Below are 21,428 nucleotides of genomic sequence, written 5' to 3' on the forward strand. Positions count from 1 at the left end.
CCACTTCCCCGGCAATCCCGGTTTCCCGGGAACCCCGCTTAACTTTCCTGGAACGCTTCGATGGAGAGTCGGTCACCTGTCGGGCATTTCTCGCTCAGTGTTCCCTCATCATCGAGCTGCATCCCTCCTCCTTCTCCTCGGACCACTCTAAGATAGCATACCTCATCACTCTGATGTCCGGGAGGGCTCTCGTCTGGGCTATGGCAGTATGGGAACAACAGTCGGCCGTATGCATCAGTCTGGAGGAGTTTGTGGCGGAGGTAAAGAAAGTTTTCGATACTCCATGATCCAGGAGAGAGGCTTCCCGGACGTTACTCCAGCTTCGGCAAGACTACCGCAGTGTGGTAGACTATGCAGGGGATTTCCTCACATTGGCAGCTGAGAGTGCCTCGAACCCGGAAGTGCTGTTCGACATGTTCCTGCACGGAGTATCGGAGGAAATAAAGGACGAGCTAGCAGCCCGGGAACTACCAACGGATCTTGACTCGCTCATCGCCTTGACCATTTGGATCAATGGGCAACTATGGGAACAAAGGAAGGAGAGGAGATTCGATTTCAAACGCCTTCCCAAGGATTCCACCCCGCCTCCGATGTTGCTGGACCCCAGGAAGAGTAGCTGCTGCCTTGGCCCTAACAGTTTCTGTGCGCCGTTTGTCACCATTATAGTGCGATTAATGTATTGTTTAGTGTTGTGTTGTGTAGTGGCAATTTTTTGGGGTGTTTTCCCTACCAAGATTTACATGCTAAAATCGCCATTGGTGCCAACTGTAAAGTTTGGTGGATGGGGAATAATGGTCTGGGGCTGTTTTTCATGGTTCGGGCTAAGCCCCTTAGTTCCAGTGAAGGGAAATCTTAACGCTACAGCATACAATGACATTCTATATGCTTCCATGTTTGGGGAAGGCCCTTTCCTGTTTCAGCATGACAATGCCCCTGTGCACAAAGCGAGGTCCATACAGAAATGGTTTGTCGAGATCTGTATGGAAGAACTTCACTGGCCTGGAAGAACTTGAGTCCTGACCTCAACTCCTTCAAACACATTTGGGACAAATTGGAATGCTGTTTGCGTGCCAGGCCTAATCATCCAACATCAGTGCCCAACCTCACTAATGCTCTTGTGGCTAAATGGAAGCGAATCCCCACAGCAATGTTCCAACATCTAGTGGAAATCCTTCCCAGAAGAGTGTATGTTGTTATAAAGTGTTGGTCCCATGTTTCATAGCTGAAATAAAACATCCCAGAAATGTACCATACGTACAAAAATCGTATTTCTCTCAAATTCTGTGCACAAATTTGTTTACATTAATTTCTCTACCATAAGCCGCCTTCAACATCATTTTACAGAATGTCCAACCGGCCTCAGAACCGCAGACCACGTGTAACCACACCAGCATAGGACCTCCACATCCGGCAATTTTAACTGTGGGATAGTCTGAGTCCAGCCACTCGGACAGCTGATGAAACTGTGGGTTTGCACAACTGAATAATTTTTGCATAAACTGTCTGAAACCGTCTCAGGGAAGCTCATCTGCATGCTCATCGCCCTCACCAGGGTCTTCACCTGACTGCAGTTTGGCTTCGCAACTGACTTCAGATGGGCAAATGCTTACCTTTGATGGCCACACTGGAAAAGTGTGCTCTTTATGGATGAATCCCGGTTTCAACTGTACCGGGCAGATGGCAGACAGTGTATGATGTCGTGTGGGCGAGCGGTAACCCCACCGTCACCAAAGTGCCCCATGGTGATGGTGGGGTTATGGTATGGGCAGGCACAAGCTACGGACAAAAAACACAATTGCATCTTATCAACGGCAATTTGAATGCACAGTGATACCGTGATGAGATCCTTAGGGCCATTCTGGTGCCATTTATCCGCCACCATCACCTCATGCTTCAAGGATGATAATGCACAGCCCCATGTCGCAAGGATCTGTACATAATTCCTGGAAGCTGGAAATGTCCCAGTTCTTCCATGGCCTGTATACTCACCAGACAAGTCACCCATTGAGCATGTTTGGTATGCTCTGGATCTACGTGTACGACAGTGTGTTCCAGTTCCTGCCAATATCCATCAACTTTGCAAAGCCATTGAAGAGGAGTGGGACAACATTCCATAGGAAATATCAACAGTCCAATCTACTCTATGTGAAGGAGATGTCACGCTGCATGAGGCAAATGGCAGTCACAACAGATACTGACTGGTTTTCTGATCTACGCCCCTATTTTTTTTAAGGTATCTGTGATGCATATCTCCATTCCCAGTGAAATCCATAGATCAGGGCCTAATGAATTTATTTAAATGTAATGATGTCCTTAGATGAACTGAAACTCAGTAAAATCTTTGAAATTGTTGTATGTTGAGTTTATATTTTTGTTCAGTATAATAATATCAGAACTGTCCTGCTTTATTAACAATATGAAGACATTCAAACATGATTAGCGTAAGCTCTATATCAGATCCCCTTTACAAAAGCGCTATCAGTGTGTTCTAATGAGGAGTTGGTAACAGTGGAATTGTAATCCAGATTAGTTGCATGAGCTGGTCAATTTCCATAATCTTCTGATTCTGTTTCACAAAAACCCTTTCCTTAATACATTTTTATTGCAATGGAGGAAAACAATTAACTTCTGCCTACAAGCCACCCACACAAGTGTGCCTGGATTTTTCTTATAAAACCAGCACACACACACACACACGCGCGCGCATATCCATGCATGCATATTGTACAAATGCATACACGCTACTCCAAATCTTGTTTACATTATCATTGTCCCAGTGGTCAGGACGTTCAGAGTCATATCACCATTCCATGTTTGGATTGTCCAATTGTCTCTGAATTTTTGACACTAATATGTTTCATTTTCTGCTCTTTGGCTTTTTCTTCCCCTCCAAATTGATTGTCTCTCCTGTTGGTAATTGCAATTTAATACCCACAAATCGAATCGAAACTGCATTCCTGGGCACATGATGAAGCAGCCGAGTGATTGGTGGCCCGCTTACTGTGGATCTCTTCCACAGCCAGCCAACAATTCTAGTCATATATTAGGTTAACTGACGCCAGGCATGTGCACAGATAGGAGGCAAACTGTGCCAAGCGCATGTCCCTTTGCCCTCCTAATTGCCAAGCGCCCTTTAGGGTGTTGGTATTATAATTTTGGGCTTAAAGTTTTGTCGTTGTTGTTCTGAACCCATTGCCCGGAAATCGTCATGACGTCGTCAAGTTACACCTTTTGGTCTGCTCTGTACAGAGCTCACACACCCAGGTTTTGACTTTTTTTCCCCAGTCTGCCCCGTACAGAGATTGTGCATGCCCGGTATCCAGACATGCATGGCTTGAGATGTGGTCACCGGTCGACGATTGTGTATAGCTAGCTACCTAGTTTAAATATCAACAGTACTGTCACAGCAGCATACCATTTGATTAACACTTGATTTACATCATCAATATTCTTTCTGGTTGACTGAGACGTGCAGCAGAGAGAGGCGGAAAGACCCAACTCCATCCTTTCCTCATTCTGCAGCAGGAACAAAGGTAGTTTATACTCTTGCTAGCCGTCATATACTAAAATATCCACACAAGCCACTAGCCAGCTAACCATATATACCTGAAAGGTATGTGCACGGCCCTGGCTAATGCTAACCTTATCTATAGCAATTCACAGTCTCTTTTGTGGTCAATTTGTACTGCCTCCTTGGGGTACTCTTGTTGGATACATTTGTTGTTTGTTTTGGTTTCAGATTATTTTGTGCCCAATAGAAATAAATGGTAAATAATGTATTTTGTAATTTTAGAGTCACATTAATTGAACAGATAATCCTGATTGAATTGTGAATAATGAGTGAGAAAGTTACAGATGCACAAATATAATGATTTACCATTCATTTCTATTTGGCACAAAATAATCTGAAACACAATCAGAACAAACAGCAAATACATCAAACAAGTTTGTGGAGTCACACGCTTGATGCCAGAAATAAGGGACTAGATACTAAACATTTGACTACTTTAATACAAATATAAGTGAATTTGTCCCAATACTTTTGTTACCCTAAAATGGCAGGACTTTGTCCAAAAAGTGCTGTAACTTCTAAATAGTTCACCTGATGTGGATGAAAATACGCTCAAATTAAAGCTGACAGTCCACTTTAACCTCACAGTCATTGTATCATTTAAAATCCAAAGTTCTGGAGTACAGAGCCAAAATATGTCACTGTCCCGATGCTTTCTGTACTTGGCTTGTCTCTACTTGCATATAATCTGTCAAAACACAGTCATTCACTGTGTCATAGAGAAGCCTGACCTCCATCATAGCTTCAGTTGCTTATTTCTGTTTCCATATAGATTCTGAACATGTTCTGAAACAGCCTTGTGCGCAACATGAGTGATTCTGCACACACGTAGACAGTGACTACGTTAGGAGAGTTTCTCATGTTGAGGTCAGACAGCCTATTGGCTAGCTCCAATCTCGTTAGGGCCTTTACTGACATTGTGTTTCATTAACTTGATCGATTATATCTCTTAAGGCATGGTTCAACAGTAATCAAGAGCTCTGCACCAAAGAGGGGTGTCATGTCTGCAGTCAAAGATGACTCTCCAGAGGTTTGGCCCTAATAGCCTACACTTTACTACCACTGCTGTGCCCTGCCTGTGTGCCAACTTGCCAGTATTTTATACATTTATTTAAAGAACCCTCTCTCAAAAGCAACGCTCACTACCCCCAGGCACATGCAGGTGCACACACACACATTTTTGCAGGTCCCACAGTGGAAGGCTCATGAGGTTGTGTACCAGTATCTATACTACACTTTCTATTGCTATTTGCTGTTACTTCCAGACTTCCGTTATTACCCAACCCCGTATTTCAGTTTCCCAGAAACCGGATGAAGGAAAAAGGAAACCTCACACTGCTCTTGATAGTATCACTGATATTTAATAAGCTTACGTATCGGCCTAACGGCCTTCGTCAGAGCTTTTGTGAATGTTCTGAAAACAGCACCTCTATGTAGACCTAGCCCCACCCACATCCGTTCCACGCATGGAAAGGGGTTGGAGGCAAAGGAAAAATAAATAAGTGCTACCAAACATAACAATATGCATTTCACAAACACTACAAAAGTGTATAAATAAGACGCATTGAATACGTCCATAAAACCACAATGAGGACATAGCAAGTTTTCATTAATCATTGGGTACATCATACGAAAAACACCAGAGTAATCTTAAATAGGCACATAATTCATGTTCAAATTCACAACATAACATACATAGGCATTTCATCATTAAGTCCTTTGGGAAATAATGTGTGGAGGGTGAAAATCCAAAAACATTCTCTTTTGCTCAGAGTATTGTTAATATCACCTCCCCTGTCTGAAATCTTTCTCTATGCCACAAAATCTAAAGGTAGAAATGTCATGTTTTAGGTCATTAAAATGTACTGCGACTGGATAATCCCTGTCGTTTCGCCTGATTGAACTTTTATGTTCACTAATTCTCTGTTTGAGAGAGCGGGAGGTCTTACCGACATAGCAGAGCCCACATGGACATTTAATAATGTAAATAACATGGGTGGTGGTACACGTAATGATATCATTTATTTGAAACCGTTTTCCTGTTTGGGGTGGCAGAAATATTCACACTTCATCATATTGTTGCACTGTGCGCATCCTCTGCATTTATAGCTACCATTTGGTAGAGGGCGTAAAAGAGCCTGGCTGATTTTCTTTCGTGGCTGGCAGTTGGCATGAACCAATTTATCGCGTAAATTGCAACCTCTCCTATACACAATAAGTGGTGGATTTTTAAATTCAGCCGGCAAAGCTGGGTCCGATGATAAAATATGCCAGTGTTTCTTGACCACACCTCCCACTTTTTGCGAATTCAAAGTATATGTGGTTTCCCAGAAACCATTTCACACAGATTCAGCTCAGATGGTGAAAACGGAATTACATTAGCGCATGTCATAAATTCTCAAATATCATCTAAATTGCAACATGAGGTTTATCAAAGGAATCCAAACTGGGTATGAATCCTTAAATCCAGAACTGATAATATTAATTGATATCTGAATGTTTGATGTCCCTCAATCTCTTTCCTCCTATGCCAGTATGTGAAGTCAAGTCCAGGGTCAATGTGTATGGGTGACGAGCAGCTGCTCACCCAGACTGGCCTTTGCCAAAGAAGGGGAGGCTGAGGGACACTAAAAATCCTTCTCCAGACTGTTTACTGGGGGTACACCCAGGCCGCATAGACAACAATCACCTACCTGCCATGCGTACTTAATTCTCATCTCCTATCTTTAGAAAGTATTCAGCTCCAAAGTCATTTTCTGTCTTCCTTCAGGGGTAAAAGTAGTTTTGGTCCAAGCAGGTGGCTGCTGTGGTAGCTGACTCAGATGATTAGCTTGTTCTGCTCACTCTCTGGGAAGTGTATTAGAATAACCTCTGGCTAACCTTTGTAAAGGTCAATGTTTAATTGAAAAGAAAGAGATGTTGTTCAGAGTGAGAGGTATCTAAAATATGACATAATTATGCTGTAATGTACTGTATATGATCAGAGATGTCTGCTTAAAGTCCCAACCACACATGAATCAGCAACTAAAGTAACAGATTGTCATCCATATCCCTGCACCAAACCCCAGAGATAACTCTTAGCATTGCTCTTGTCCTACTACAACTTTTACCCCATCAGCATTTGATGGCTATTACACATGAATCAAATAAAACTTTTTTGGTCGTGTACACAGTTAAGCAGATGTTATTGCGGGTGCAGCGAAATGCTTGCGTTACCACTGTAGCGCCTAACAGTGCAGTAAAATGTCAAACTAGTACACAAATAATCACAAACAAGAAATCAGGAAATGTCAGAATGAATCCAATTAACAACCCAAATAACACTATGTCAGAGGGAGCTATGTCAAGAATCCAGTATATAAATATGCGTTGTGTATAAACAGTGTAATAAAAATGCAATATACAGTGGTAGATACACTGAATTAGGAAAGAATTCAGACCCCTTGACTTGGTTACGTTACGGCCTAGTTCTAAAATGGATCAAATAAAATCAAATCCTCATCAATCTACACACAATACCCCATAATGACAAAGAACCAACAGATTTTCAAACATTTTTGCACATTTATTACAAAAAAAAAAACTGAAATACCAAAAATTGAGCTCAGGTGAATCCTGTTTTCATTGATCATCAAATCACATTTTATTGGTCACATACACATGGTTAGCAGATGTTAATGCGAGTGTAGCAAAATGCTTGTGCTTCTAGTTCTGACCGTGCAGTAATATCTAACAAGTAATCTAACAATTTCACAACAACTACCTTAAACACAAGTATATAATTTAGTTGTGATGTTTCTACAACTTGATTAGAGTCCACCTGTGGTAAATTAAATTGATTGGACATGGTTTGGAAAGGCACACACCTGTCTAAGGTCCCACAGTTGACAGTGCATGTTAGATAAAAAACCAAGCCATGCGGTCGAAGGAATTGTCCGTAGAGCTCCGAGACAGGATTGTGTCGAGGCACAGATCTGGGGAAGGGTACCAAAAAATGTCTGCAGCATTGAAGGTCCCCAATAAAATTGTTTCCTCCATCATTCTTAGATGGAAGAAGTTTGGAACCACCAAGACTCTTCCTAGAGCTGGCTGCCCGATCAAACTGAGCAATCGGGGGAGAAGGGCATTAGTCAGGGAGGTGACCGAAAACCCAATGGTCACTCTGACAGAGCTCCAGAGTTCCTCTGTGGAGATGGGAGAACTTTCCAGAAGGACAACAATTTCTGCAGAACTCCACAAATCAGGCCTTTATGGTAGAGTGACTAGACATTTACATTACATTTTTTACATTTACATTTTAGTCATTTAGCAGATGCTCTTATCCAGAGCGACTTACAGTAGTGAATGCATACATTTCATACAATTTCATACATTTTTTTTTTTTTTCCCTGTGCTGACCCCCCGTGGGAATCGAACCCACAACCCTGGTGTTGCAAACACCATGCTCTACCAACTGAGCTACAGGGAAGCCACTCCTCAGTAAAAGGCACATGACAGCCCGCTTGGAGTTTTCCAAAAGGCACCTAAAGGACTCAGACCATGAGAAACAATATTCTTTGGTCTCATGAAACCAAGATTGAACTCTTTGGCCTGAATGCCAAGCGTCACGTCTGGAGGAAACCTGGCACCATCCATACAGTGAAGCATGTTGGTGGCAGCATGTTTTTGTTTTTCTTCAGCGGCAGGGACAGGGAGATGAGTGGGCATAGGACCACCCACTGGGGAGCCAAGCCCAGCCAATCGGAACTTGTTTTTCCCCACAAAAGGGCTTTATTAAAGACAGAAATGCTCCTCGGTTTCATCAGCTGTCCGGGTGGCTGGTCTCAGACGATCCGCAGGTGAAAAAGATGGATGTAGATGTCCTGGGCTGGTGTGGATACACGTGGTCTGCGTTTGTGAGGCCGGTTGGACGTACTGCCATATTCTCTAAAATGAGGTTAGAGGCGGCTTATGGTAGAGAAATGAACATGATATTCTCTGGCAAACGCTCTGGTGGACATTCCTGCAGTCAGCATGTCAATTGCATGCTCCATCAAAAATTTTAACATCTGTGGCATTGTTTTGTGTGACAAAAGAGCACATTATAGAGTGGCCTTTTATTGTCCCCAGCCCAAGGTGCACCTGTGTAATGATCATGGTGTTTAATCAGCTTATTGATATTCCACACCTGTCAGGTGGATGGATTATCTTGGCAAAGGAGAAATTATCACTAACAGGGATGTAAACAAATTTGTGCACCAAATTTGAGAGAAAACGCTTTTTGTGCGTATGGAAAATTTTGAGGTTACTTTATTTCAGCTCATGAAACATGGGACCAACACCTTACATGTTGCGTTTATAATTTTGTTCAAGAAATAGAATGTGTCCCATGTTTAATATCTTTATAAACATGGGATAGCAGCGTTGGCTGTGTGAGTGTTTGTGTATGTACGTGTGTTTGTGAGTATGGACATATGCGTGTGTGCGGGTAAATGTAAGTGCAGGAATTTGCGTGTGTATGAGGTGTATGTGAGCATGTGTGTGTGTTTTATGTGAGTGTGTGGGAGTATGAGTGCAAAAAGTCTCTAGGGTGCAGGACAGGGTACCGGGCAGGTAGACGGCTAGTGATGGCTGTTCAACAGTCTGATGGCCTGGTGATAGAAGCTGTTTCCAAACCACTTGGTTACAGATCTAATGCACTTGTACTGTCAGTAGCAGAATGAAAAGTCAGTGGCCCAGGTGGCTGAGGTCCTTAATGATCTTCCCTCTGAAAAGCCATGCGGTTGAGGATGGTGCAGTTGCTGTACAAGGTGATGATGCAACCCGACCGAATGCTCTCAGTGGTGCATCTGTAGAAGTTTGTGACGGTTTTAGGGGTGGATAAAACAATTTATAAATATGTGTGGGGGGGGGGGATTTCTATACAATTTAAAAACTATAAAATGCTATTTGGAGAACTGCAAAAACAAGCCATCATCACATTGGTTTCTGTAGCTTCATTCACCTCAGTCAATCTACAAACTCAAAGCCAATTAGCTACACAATTAGCCACTAACCATTAACTCACATTAACTCAGAACTGTGATTTAAAAATGATAATGTAATACGTACAAAGGGATCAGTTAGCAGGAAAAGTATTTTATTATTTAAAGGTAAACAAATTAGTTTGCTTTACATCATTTTTTGTTGCAGTTTTACATAAAATTTCCTGCAATTCTACACATTTTGCCATGACTTATGCCATGTGAATATGATATCTGAGTGAGAGTGACTAACAAAATCAATGGGGGCCCCCTAGAGGTCAGGGTCCCTGGGCACATACCCTGCGTGTCCGGTTGGTAATTCTATCATGACGACTACAAGTTTAGATAGCTGTCTAGACTAACTAGACTAATTTACCAATCAAAAACATTTTAACTGACATGGGTTAATTGAGAGACTTTCAGTGAGTGACATAACAAGAGGAAAACTGCTGATGCACAACCACGTTTTGAAATTGCACTTTGTGTATTCTACTATTCTAACTCTCAACACTGTTCAAACAACATCCTCTATGCACTTCCTGATGAACCCAGTGAGAGTCAGTGTACTCAATGTTATTCTAAGAGATGACCCAGAAGATTTCCCATTCCACGGAAGCAAAACAGTCCTGAAGCATAAAGGCCGATTGGTCAGACCAGTGTTGAACAGTTCTAGTCATAGGCACTTCCTGCTTCAGCTTCTGCCTATAGGTGGGTAGGAGCAGGATGGAAGAGTGATCTGAAAGAGGAGCGGGGGAGGGCTTTGTATGCATTCCAGAAGGGAGTGTAGCAGTGATCCAAGGTCTGGTCTGAGTAGGGCTGTGGCGGTCACAAAATGTTGTCAGCTGGTGATTGTCAAGCAAATAACTGTCAGTCTCACGGTGATTGACCGTTAATTAACAAACACATTTAGCATCTCCTGGCTTCCACACATAGCCTACAAGCCATTTAACAGTCTAATAAATCCATGTAATATAGCCTACACCTTCACAATAAATCCATTATTTATTTTAGACAGGTCTAAAGAAGCATGAGATGATGAAAATGTAGTCTATTTCTGAAGAATAGAATAGCATACTCTGAGTTGTCATTATGTTAGGTCCTGATGTGGCCATTGTATGAAGAATACAATTGAACAAAGCTGAATAAAATGTAAATATTGTCTCCAAACGATTTGAGGGAGTGCGCACATGCGGCTAAATCAAAACAAATGTATTTATATAGCCCTGCTTACATCAGCTGATATCTCAAAGTGCTGTACAGAAACCCAGCCTAAAACCCCAAACAGCAAGCAATGCAGGTGTAGAAGCACGGTGGCTAGGAAAAACTCCCTAGAAAGGCCAAAACCTAGGAAGAAACCTAGAGAGGAACCAGGCTATGAGGGGTGGCCAGTCCTCTTCTGGCTGTGCTGGGTGGAGATTATAACAGAACATGGCCAAGATGTTCAAATGTTCATAGGCTATTCTGTGTTGAGCGGTTGACAAAGAAATAGGTACTCCTATACGCTTCATGTAGAGTTATTAATGTAACTTGAGTTGTTCTACAAACATTGGGCTATATGTTTTGATGTTTAATACATTGTATGGCTGCATGATGCGACTCTAATGATGGTTTGAAAAAAGTTGGATGAAAGGCATGAGCTCTGCTTTGTTTTTTTTGCATAGGCTGTACAGTACACAATCCAATAGTCTCATTCACAATTTGACAAGCACTTGATAATGCCTCGAATTTCACCGCTGCATCCCCTTTGTGGCCGTAATGCACCCTTAAAGAATCCATGCCTTTTGCGGAGTGCTGCATTGTGCCCTTCTCACTGAGTGTGCTGCACAATCAGAAGCCCTTTCACTCACATGACTCTCCGGTCACTTGATCTGGTCTTTCTCATAGGCTACAAATGAAGACAGACCGTCAGGGACACAACTGCACGCGTCCTTATCCAATTACGAGGTGCATATTGGAAGAACTGTCCACATTTACTTTTCGTCAACCAACAAGATGAGTAGGCCTAACGAACAGCAAAAGCACTCGTCTATATCAATCTACTATCTCCCATAGTACAAAAGTCGACCAATTCTGTGCGAGAAATAAATATTCCAAACATAGTCTGGATCTCATTTTTTGGGGAATGTGGCTGTCATGCTGCGGCACACCCTGCGTGCTGCTGCAGCATTCTGTGGCACATCATTTCCCTACACCCGCAATAACATCTGCTAAACACGTGTATGTGACAAATAAAATTTGATTTGATTTGAAAATTGTACCATTCTAGTGTGACAGCTAGTCATAGTGAAATGTATTGTTACTGTAAAATCATCTGGAATTGTCACGGATCCCCCTGGAACTTTCATTACGCACACCTGTCCCCTATTCCCACTGATTAGTACTTATATAAGCGTGCCCGTTGGTTTCCATTGCTGTCCATTATTGTTACTATGTCCGCAGATGATTATGGGTCTCATCCCGTGTGTTAATCATTGTGCGCTTGTGTTATTTATTCAATGTATTCCTCGCTCTTTTGTTTTGGGTTTCTAGCCTGTGTTTTGTTACGTGTTTGTTTGGCCTTCGTCCCTGTGCCTTTACACGGCAGGTCATTATTTAGGCTTAATAAAAAAAACTATTACGCATTCCTGCGCCTGTCTCCCGAATCATTTTTGCCAGCGTGACAGAATAATGGACTTAAGGGAGACAGCGGGAATGGCCTGTCGTCGACAGTGCGACTGGTCCGTCCAGCGCTGCCGCAACTTCAGCAGCTGCAACTGGGTCATCCGACGTCGTCACAACTGGTCTGTCCAATGACGCAACTTTGTCAGCGGCAACTGGCCCGTCCGACGACGCAACTTCGGCAGCTACGTCAGGTCCTGATCGACCCGCACTGCGCTCCTGTGATCGTCCTTGAGCCCGGTGTCATTGTGCTGCTGGTGTAGTGCATCAGGGGGGTGGGGGGAACTTTCATTACGCACACCTGTCCCCTATTCCCACTGATTAGTGCTTGTTTAAGTGTGCCTGTTGGTTTCCATTGGGCTGTCCATTATTGTTACTATGTCCGTTGGTGCGTGTGAATACCTGTGCTGTGTGTTTTGGCTGATTGCCATTGTGGATTGCACAGATGATTATGGGTCTCGTACCGTGTGTTAATCACTGTGCGCTTGTGTTATTTATTCGATGTATTCCGCTCTCTTTTTTTTGGGTTTCTACCCTGTGTTTTGATATGTGTTTGTTTGGTCTTCATCCCCGTGCCCCTATTACGCATTCCTGCGCCTGTCTCCCAAATAATTTATGCCAGCATCACAGGAACATGATGAACCTACAGTATGTAAAACCCATTACCTTATTGCTGCAATATTGTAAAGCCTCTACTTTGGGTTCTAGAAAAGCACTTTGTACATGCATATGTAATGTATTATGATCTATTATTACCTAAATATGATAACATAATAACTTAATATACCTTTTGGCATAATTTACCTTACACTTATAATCACATCTGCTGTTGGTTAAGCACCTGGTTGTGGTGTACTGAAATGCCTAATGTGTTAGGACACACCAATTGATCTTTTACTGATTTCCTGCTCCCTTGTTCCCTCTCCACAAATTAAACCTAGTTTATGGATTCTAACTCCTGCAGTTCCTAATTCACTGCACTGTCATACAGAGATATCCAGATTTTACAATGGACAGTCAGGAAACAATGCAGCTTGTAGAATTTACGGAGCTTGTAGCAATTGCAAGTTCAATAGAACATGTTGTACCTCGATAAGTGTTGTTGCTATGCACTAGTGACATATTGCTAAATGAATGTTAGACAGACTGACAGGTAGCATTTGTAAACAGGCAGCCATGTGCAATGTTGACAGTTTTGTTACCGCCTACCTGAATGCAGAAACACACCCACATGCCTGGGAAAAAGCCTAACGAGAGAGCATTATGTTTTGGGTTTTAGGGAGTTTGTCAATGGAGTTGGTAAGAGACCATTTAAGTGATAATGCCAGAGAAGCCGGTGTTTGTAGGATATATTGGCACGGGTGTTGTTCGTCTCGGGCCAGCAAACCGTGCAAATATATCCTCCAAACACTGGCTTCGAGGGCATAATCACTTTAATACAACGGGTTACCAACATATTAAAATAATGATTTACATATTTTCATAAAATATATATATTTTGATGAATTTATTCATACTATTTCATCCTTCCACGAGATATGGTCCCGCACAAATCTAGGGTTACTACCCAAGCCGGCTGGTCGTTCGTTCTATTGGTTCAGTTACCAGAGACGCGACCCAGTCGTTCAGTCTTTCTGTTCTGTATCTATGGACGTGATCCAGTCGTTCGTTCTAAATTATCCATTGCCATACTGGCTGGCAATGTTCTTATCCCTTGCTTGCTAGCCAACTACGGCTAACTTACAGTCACGTCAAACAGTGCAGCAGCAAAGTAGCTGCATTTGCATTTATTTAAGCTGTTTTCTAGTGACATTTATTTGGATACATCCAAACAATGATCTAATGATGCGTGATTTCGCCTGGCATAGAAAATGTGCTCTCTCGTCAGGACACTGTTGTTCAGAGGAGCTAGCCAACAACACAGCTAACATAATCACTTCAAACTGAAGCTGGAAAGACTGGAAACTAGCTGCATTTCGTTTTGTTATACCTGTTTGCTATTGACATTTCTTTGTATATATATATCCATAAAAATGATGCTGATTTATGGTTTAGACTGGCTAAGAAACGTTGCCTGGCTGTCTCGTCCCGACTCCCGACACGTTCCTTACTATGGGACAGCTGGAGATCAAATTTCAATATTGAAACAATGTTTCAAATGTTGGAGAGACAGACAGCAAGGTTTATACAAATCTCCTCTGTTGAAAAACAAATGCTACTCTAAAAGAAATGTGAGATAATGTCTAGCGGCTTTTTACAGTGGTGATCAAGTTTAGAAATTGTCTGGTTGGGCTGATGAGCCAGTGGATTGCACAGTGAAATGGAACAGATAAATAGGCATTTCAACATCATAGATTTAGCTGATGGTAACTTGTGGAATAGACGCCGGCTGGAATGTGATTTTAATCAATCAGCATTCAGGATTAAACCCACCCATTGTATAATGACAGATTGTGTAATGCATTGCAATGTTTGTCAATAAGCACACCACTAAATCTGAATTCCTTGATGACTGTGAGGGAAGAACTATGACCAAATGTAAAGTGGGTGTAGGTGCAAGTTTAGATCAAGCCTCACCCCCCCTAACAATAATTTTTATTATTTTTTTATGGAGCAGAGAGAATAACCTTTCAGTATTATAGCTAATCTCATGCTATTTTACCATAACAGGCATTTGATTTTCATAATTATTGTGTTTAATGGCATTGAGTGTTAAATTCTAAGATTAGATTCTAAGATTAGATTATATATTTGAATAATCTGCAAACTTCTTTTTGGATTGTTTTATAGCACTAGTAAATGCTCCAGGGCTAATTTCGTTAGGATGTTGGCATGTTTTTCTAGATTTAGAACATAAAACAACATTTTATAAAGCAAACATTGTCCCTTAGGTCTAGCACAGCAAATACTTCAATTGTTTAAGCATCCATGCAGAATAGTGATTAAAATATATTTTTGGAATATTGACAAAAAAATGTACTCCATCAGTAACCAGGTTTCCATCCAACCTTTTTATGTGAGCAAAGTACATGTCGTATAAAAAAAATGTAATGACAGGCCTGATGGAAATAGAACATTTTTCAGTAAACTTTCCAAATGTCGACAAAACGAAATACGTTAGACCAGGTGGGATCTTTTTGTGTTCGGTAAAATGAATTATGTGAGAAATGTCAGCAGACACACTTTTATGTGGAAATATTAATATCATATCGAAGTAAACTTGGAGTCACACGATGGCATCTTGTGTGGTCCTAACACTATGACTCTTCAGGAACGCATGACGTTTATTAGGCTACAGATGAAATAAGTTATGATGAACTTCACAGGGTGGTGAAAGTGCAAGGTGATGAGCTATATGCTCCATTCCAATAAATATTGAGGGTCTTATTCTGTTGACATAATAATCGATGCTCGACTACCGTTTGAAAAATAAAAATAATCTCATGTACACTACATATACGCTTTAGCCAACAGCGCATAGATACAGTATCTTCTCGCTTTTGGCTAGAGTGCACATGCCAATACTGGAGTGGGCACACTCGCTACTGTATATAACACACCGTTTTTTGGTGAGAAAACCATCAGTAGAGTTGAAAATGCGATGGAAAACCATTTAATTTGTATTTTTTTATTCGGTACATGGGAATTTAACCACAAAATGTATTTGTATGTGCACTGTGTCATCATGCACAGACTTGTATCTGCACCAAGTCAATTTGACGGAAACACATGGGAAAATGCGCATTATTGTTTTTACGTTGATGTTTTTTTTTATATTCACATGAAAATCTGTCCCAATTGGATGGAAACCTAGCTACTGACGGATTTGTCAAGCCACTGGCTGAATTGACAACAGATACTCAAAACAGACATATTTTTGCCCTCTAAAAATAAGTTTGAAACAAACATTCGTAAAATATGGAAAATGGTTCATTTGAAAATTCCCAATAAGACAGGACCATTCTATCAGCTCTTTCAGCACTCTGACGGTGTTGACGTTAGACAAACATCTGATGGAGTTGCACTGTTTTTAGTACCAATGGAATTACAGGTGTGGAACAGTTCATCGTACACTGAGGCTGATGTGATTGACTTTAACACTTAACCAAAACAATATCTTTGTGCTTTTTCAGTCACATATTGAGAAAAAGAAGAGGAAAAAACAGGTAGCTGCTGTTAGGCAGTTGTGTAAGATGGAGGTGACAAGGCACTTGACACACTAAGCTCCTCTAACAAAAAAAGATGTAGTTATAAAGAGTGAAAAAGACAGCATCATGCTCTTGCTCAGAATTCCTGAGTACAAGGAAGGGTTTCTCAAAATACTCTATAGCCTCGTTCTACTAATAAACATGACAAACCAACTTTAGAGCTCATTGTAGTCACAAATCATTCAAAACCCACTTGAGGCCATAAATGGACCATCAATTATTACCGACGTACAGTATTAATGTCTATATTGAGGCCACATTCTTACTATGCAACTGATTTATCTCTCTGGACAGTTTTATTGTGCACTTGATATTCAGCAAATCCCCTGGTAGCCGAAGATATACATTGCCTTCAAAAAGTATTAACTCCCCTTGATTTTTTTCCACGTGTTGTATTACAGCCTGAATTTAAAATGGATGAAATTGAGATTTTGTATCACTGGCCTACACACAATACACCTTAATGGCAAAGTGGAATCATGTTTTTCGAAATTTTAACAAATTAATTAAAAATGAAAAGCTGAAATGTCTTGAGTCAATAAGTATTCAACCCATTTGTTATGGCAAGCCTAAATAAGTTCAGGAGTAAGAATTTGCTTAACAAGTCACATGGTAAGTTGTATGGACTCACTCTGTGTGCAATAATAGTGTTTAATATGATTTTTTAATGACTGTCATCTCTGTACCCCACACATACAATTATCTGGAAGGTGCCTCAGGCGAGCAGTACATTTCAAACACAGATTCAACCAAAAAGACAAGGGAGGTTTTCCAATGTCTCGCAAAGAAGGGCACCTGTTAGAAGATGGAAAAAATTTAAAAAGCAGACATTGAATATCCCTTTGATCATGTTCAAGTTATTAATTACACTTTGGATGGTGTATCAATACACCCACTCACTACAAAGATACGGTCCTACCTAACTCAGTTGCCAGAGATGAAGGAAAACACTCAGGGATTTCACAGAGGCAAATGGTGACATTAAATGGCTGTGATAGGAGATGACAGGGTGAAGACAAGGAAGCCTGTGCAGAATAAAAAATATTCCAAAACATGCATCCTGTTTGCAATAAGGCAGTAAAGTAAAACTGCAAAAAATGTGGCAAAGAAATTAGCTTTATGTCCTGAATACAAAATGTTATGTTTGGGGCAAATCCAACATAACACATCACTAAGCACCATTCTTCATATTAAGTAACATGGTGGTGGTTGCATCATGGTATGCTTTTCATCGGCAAGGAGAATAGATTTCTTCTGAAAAAAAAACAACGGAATAGAGCTAAGCACAGGCAAAACCCTAGAGGAAAACCTGGTTCAAGTCTGCTTTCCAACATAAACTGGGAGACAAATTCACCTTTTAGCAGGACAATAACCTAAAACACTAGGCCAAATATACACTGGAGTTGTTTACTAAGACGACATTGAATGTTCCTGAGTGGCCTTGTTACATTTTTGACTTGAAAATATATGGCAAGACTTGAAAATGGCGGTCTAGCAATGATCAACAGAACTTGAATAATTTTTTTAAAGAATAATGTGCAAATATTGTACAATCCAGGTGTATAAAACTCTTAAAGGCTTAATCATTGTACGCTTTTGTTATTTATTCAAGGTAGTCCTCACTCTTTTGTTTGGGTTTCTACCCTGTGTTTTGTTACGTGTTTGTTTGGTCTTCGTCCCCGTGCCTTTACACGACACTCCGTAATTTGGGCTTAATAAAAATCCCTATTAAGCATTCCTGCGCCTGTCTCCCGAATAATTTATGCCAGCGTGACAGAATAATGGACCATTAAGGGAGACGGCGGGAATGGCCCGTCCGACGATGCTGCGACTGGTCCGTCCGGCATCGCCGCAACTTCGGCAGCTGCAACTGGGTTGTCCGACGTTGCCACAACGGGTCAGTCCGACGACGCAACTTCAGCAGCTTCAACTGGCCCGTCCAATGCCTCCACAACTGGTCCGTCTGACGCCACTGCTACTGGTCCGTCCGACGCCACCGCAACTTTGGCAGCGGTAACTGGCCCATCCAACAACGATGCAACTTTGGCAGCTGCATCGGGTCCTGATCGACCCGCACTGCGTTCCTGTGATCGTCCTCGAGGCCGGTGTCGTTGCGCTGCTTGTGCAGCGCGTCAGGGGGGTACTGTCACGAATACCTCTGGAACTTTCATTACGCACACCTGTCCCCTATTCCCACAGATTAGTACTTGTATAAGTGTGCCCATTGGTTTCCATTGGGCTGTCCATTATTGTTACTATGTCCGTTGGTGCGTGTGAGTACCTGTGCTGTGTGTTTTGGCTTTCGTGCCATTGTGGATTGCGCAGAATGCCGGTCTAGCAATGATCAGCGATCTAGCAATGACCAGCAACCAACTTGACAGAACTTGAATAATTTTTTAAAGAAATATTGTACAATCCAGGTGTATTAAGCTCTTAAAGACTTACCCAGAAATGCTGCTAAATGTGATTCTAACATGCATTGACTCATGGGTGTGAATACTTATGTAATGAGATATTTCTGTATTTCATTCTCAATAAATTTGCAACAAGTTCTAAAAACATGTTTCCACTTCATCATTATGGCATATTGTGTGTAGATTGGGTGATGTTTTATTATTAATCCTATTTGAATTCAGGCTGTAACAAAAAATGTGGAATAAATCAAGGGGTTATGAAAACTTTCTGAAGGCCCTGTACGTACCATATCAAACATCAAGAGTTGAATTCAGTGAAACACTTCTATTTCTACCACCTAAGGGGAATTTAAATGCAGAAGGGAATGAAAAATGTAAAAGGAGCCATAATGCATATCTCAAGTTAGGATTAAAGTTATGATATACTTACTACATGACCAAAAGTATGTGGACACCTGCTCGTCAAACATCTCATTCCAAAATCAAGGGCATTAATATGGAGTTGGTACCTTCTTTGCTGCTATAACAGCCCCCACTCTTCTTGGAAGGATTTATACTAAATGTTGGAACATTTATGTGGGGACTTGCTTCCATTCAGCCACAAGAGCATTAGTGAGGTCGGACACTGATGTTGGGCAATTAGGCTTGGCTCGTTCCAATTCATCCCACAGGTGTTTGATGGGATTGAGGTCAGGGCTCTGTGCAGGCCAGTCAAGTTCTTCCACACCAATCTCAGCAAACCATTTCTGTATGGACCTTGCTTTGTGCATGGGGGACTTGTCATGCTGAAATAGTAAAGGGCCTTCCCCAAACTGTTACCACAAAGTTGGAAGGACAGAATCGTCTAGAATGTCATTGTATGCTGTAGCATTAAGATTTCCCTTCTTTGGAACTAAGGGGCCTTGCCCGAATCATGAAAAACAGTCCCAGACCATTATTCCTCCACCACCAAACTTTACCATTGGCACTATGCATTGCAGGTAGCATTCTCCTGGCATCCGCCAAACCCAGATTCGTTCGTCAGACTGACAGATGGTGAAGCGTGATTCATAACTCCAGAGAATGCATTTCCACTGCTCCAGAGTCCAATGACGGTGAGCTTTGCACCACTCCAGCTGACGCTTGGCATTGCGCATGGTGATCTTAGGCTTGTGTGTGGCTGCCTGACCTTGAAACAAATTTCATGATTTTCTTGACAAACAGTTATTGTGCTGACGTTGCTTCCAGATGCAATCTGGAACTCAGTAGTGAGTGTTCCAACCAAGGACAGACACTTTTTACGCACTATGCGTTTCAGCACTCGGCGGTCCCATTCTGTGAGCTTGTGTGGCCCACCACTTCGCAGCTGAGCTGTTGTTGCTCCTAGACGTTTCCAATTCACAATAGCAGCACTTAAGGTTGACCAGGGTAGCTCTAGCTGGGCAGAAATTTGATGAACTGACTTGTTGGAAAGGTGGCATCCTATGACGGTGCCACGTTGAAAGTCACTGAGCTCTTCATTAAGACCATTATACTGCCAATGTTTTGTCCATGGAGATTGCATGGCTGTGTGCTTGATTTTATTCACCTGTCCGCAACAGGTGTGGCTGGAAAAGCTGAATCCACAAATTTGAAGTGGTGTCCACATACTGTTGTGTATACAGTTGAAGTCGGAAGTTTACATACACCTTAGCCAAATACATTTAAACTCAGTTTTTCACAATTCCTGACATTTAATCCTAGAAAGAATTCCCTGTCATAGGCCAGTTAGGATAACCACTTTATTTTAAGAATGTGAAATGTCAGAATAATAGTATAGAGAATGATTTATTCCAGCTTTTATTTATTTCATCACACTCCCAGTTGGTCAGAAGTTTACATATACTCAATTAGTATTTGGTAGCATTGCCTTTAAATTGATTAAGTTGGGTCAAACGTTTCAGGTAGCCTTCCACAAGCTTTCCAAAAGTTTGATGAATTTTGGCCCATTCCTCCTGACAGAGCTGGTGTAACTGAGTCAGGTTTGTAGGCCTCCATGCTCGCACATGCTTTTTCAGTTCTGCCCACAAATTGTCTACAGGATTGAAATCAGGGCTTTGTGATGGCCACTCCAATACCTTGACTTTGTTGTCCTTAAGCCATTTTGCCACAACTTTGTAAGTATGCTTGGGGTCATTGTCCATTTGGAAGACCCATTTGCGACCAAGCTTTAACTTCCTGACTCATGTCTTGAGACGTTGCTTCAATATATACACATAATTGTCCTACCTCATGATGCCATCTATTTTGTGAAGTGCACCAGTCCCTCCTGCAGCAAAGCACCCCCACAACATGATGCTGCCACCCCCGTGCTTCATGGTTGGGATAGTGTTCTTCAGCTTGCAAGCCTCCCCCTTTTTCCTCCAAACATAACGATGGTCATTATGGCCAAACAGTTCTATTTTTGTTTCATCAGACCAGAGGACATTTCTTCAAAAACTATAATCTTTGTCCCCATGTGCAGTTGCAAACTGTAGTCTGGCTTACTTATGGCGGCTGTGGAACAGTGGATTCTTCCTTGCTGAGTGGCCTTTCAGGTTATGTTGATATAGGACTC

The 21,428-nt window shown here is 41.7% G+C and overlaps 1 protein-coding gene across 3 annotated transcripts in view; it reads right to left on the reverse strand.

Moving 5' to 3' along the window:
- Positions 1-21,428, reverse strand: part of LOC115151028 (metabotropic glutamate receptor 4-like) — a 283,964-nt gene that overhangs the window by 132,505 nt on the left and 130,031 nt on the right. The gene's annotated exons all lie outside the window — the stretch shown is intronic.

Source organism: Salmo trutta, chromosome 16, assembly GCF_901001165.1.
Source record: "Salmo trutta chromosome 16, fSalTru1.1, whole genome shotgun sequence".
NCBI classification, from domain to species: Eukaryota; Metazoa; Chordata; class Actinopteri; order Salmoniformes; family Salmonidae; genus Salmo; species Salmo trutta.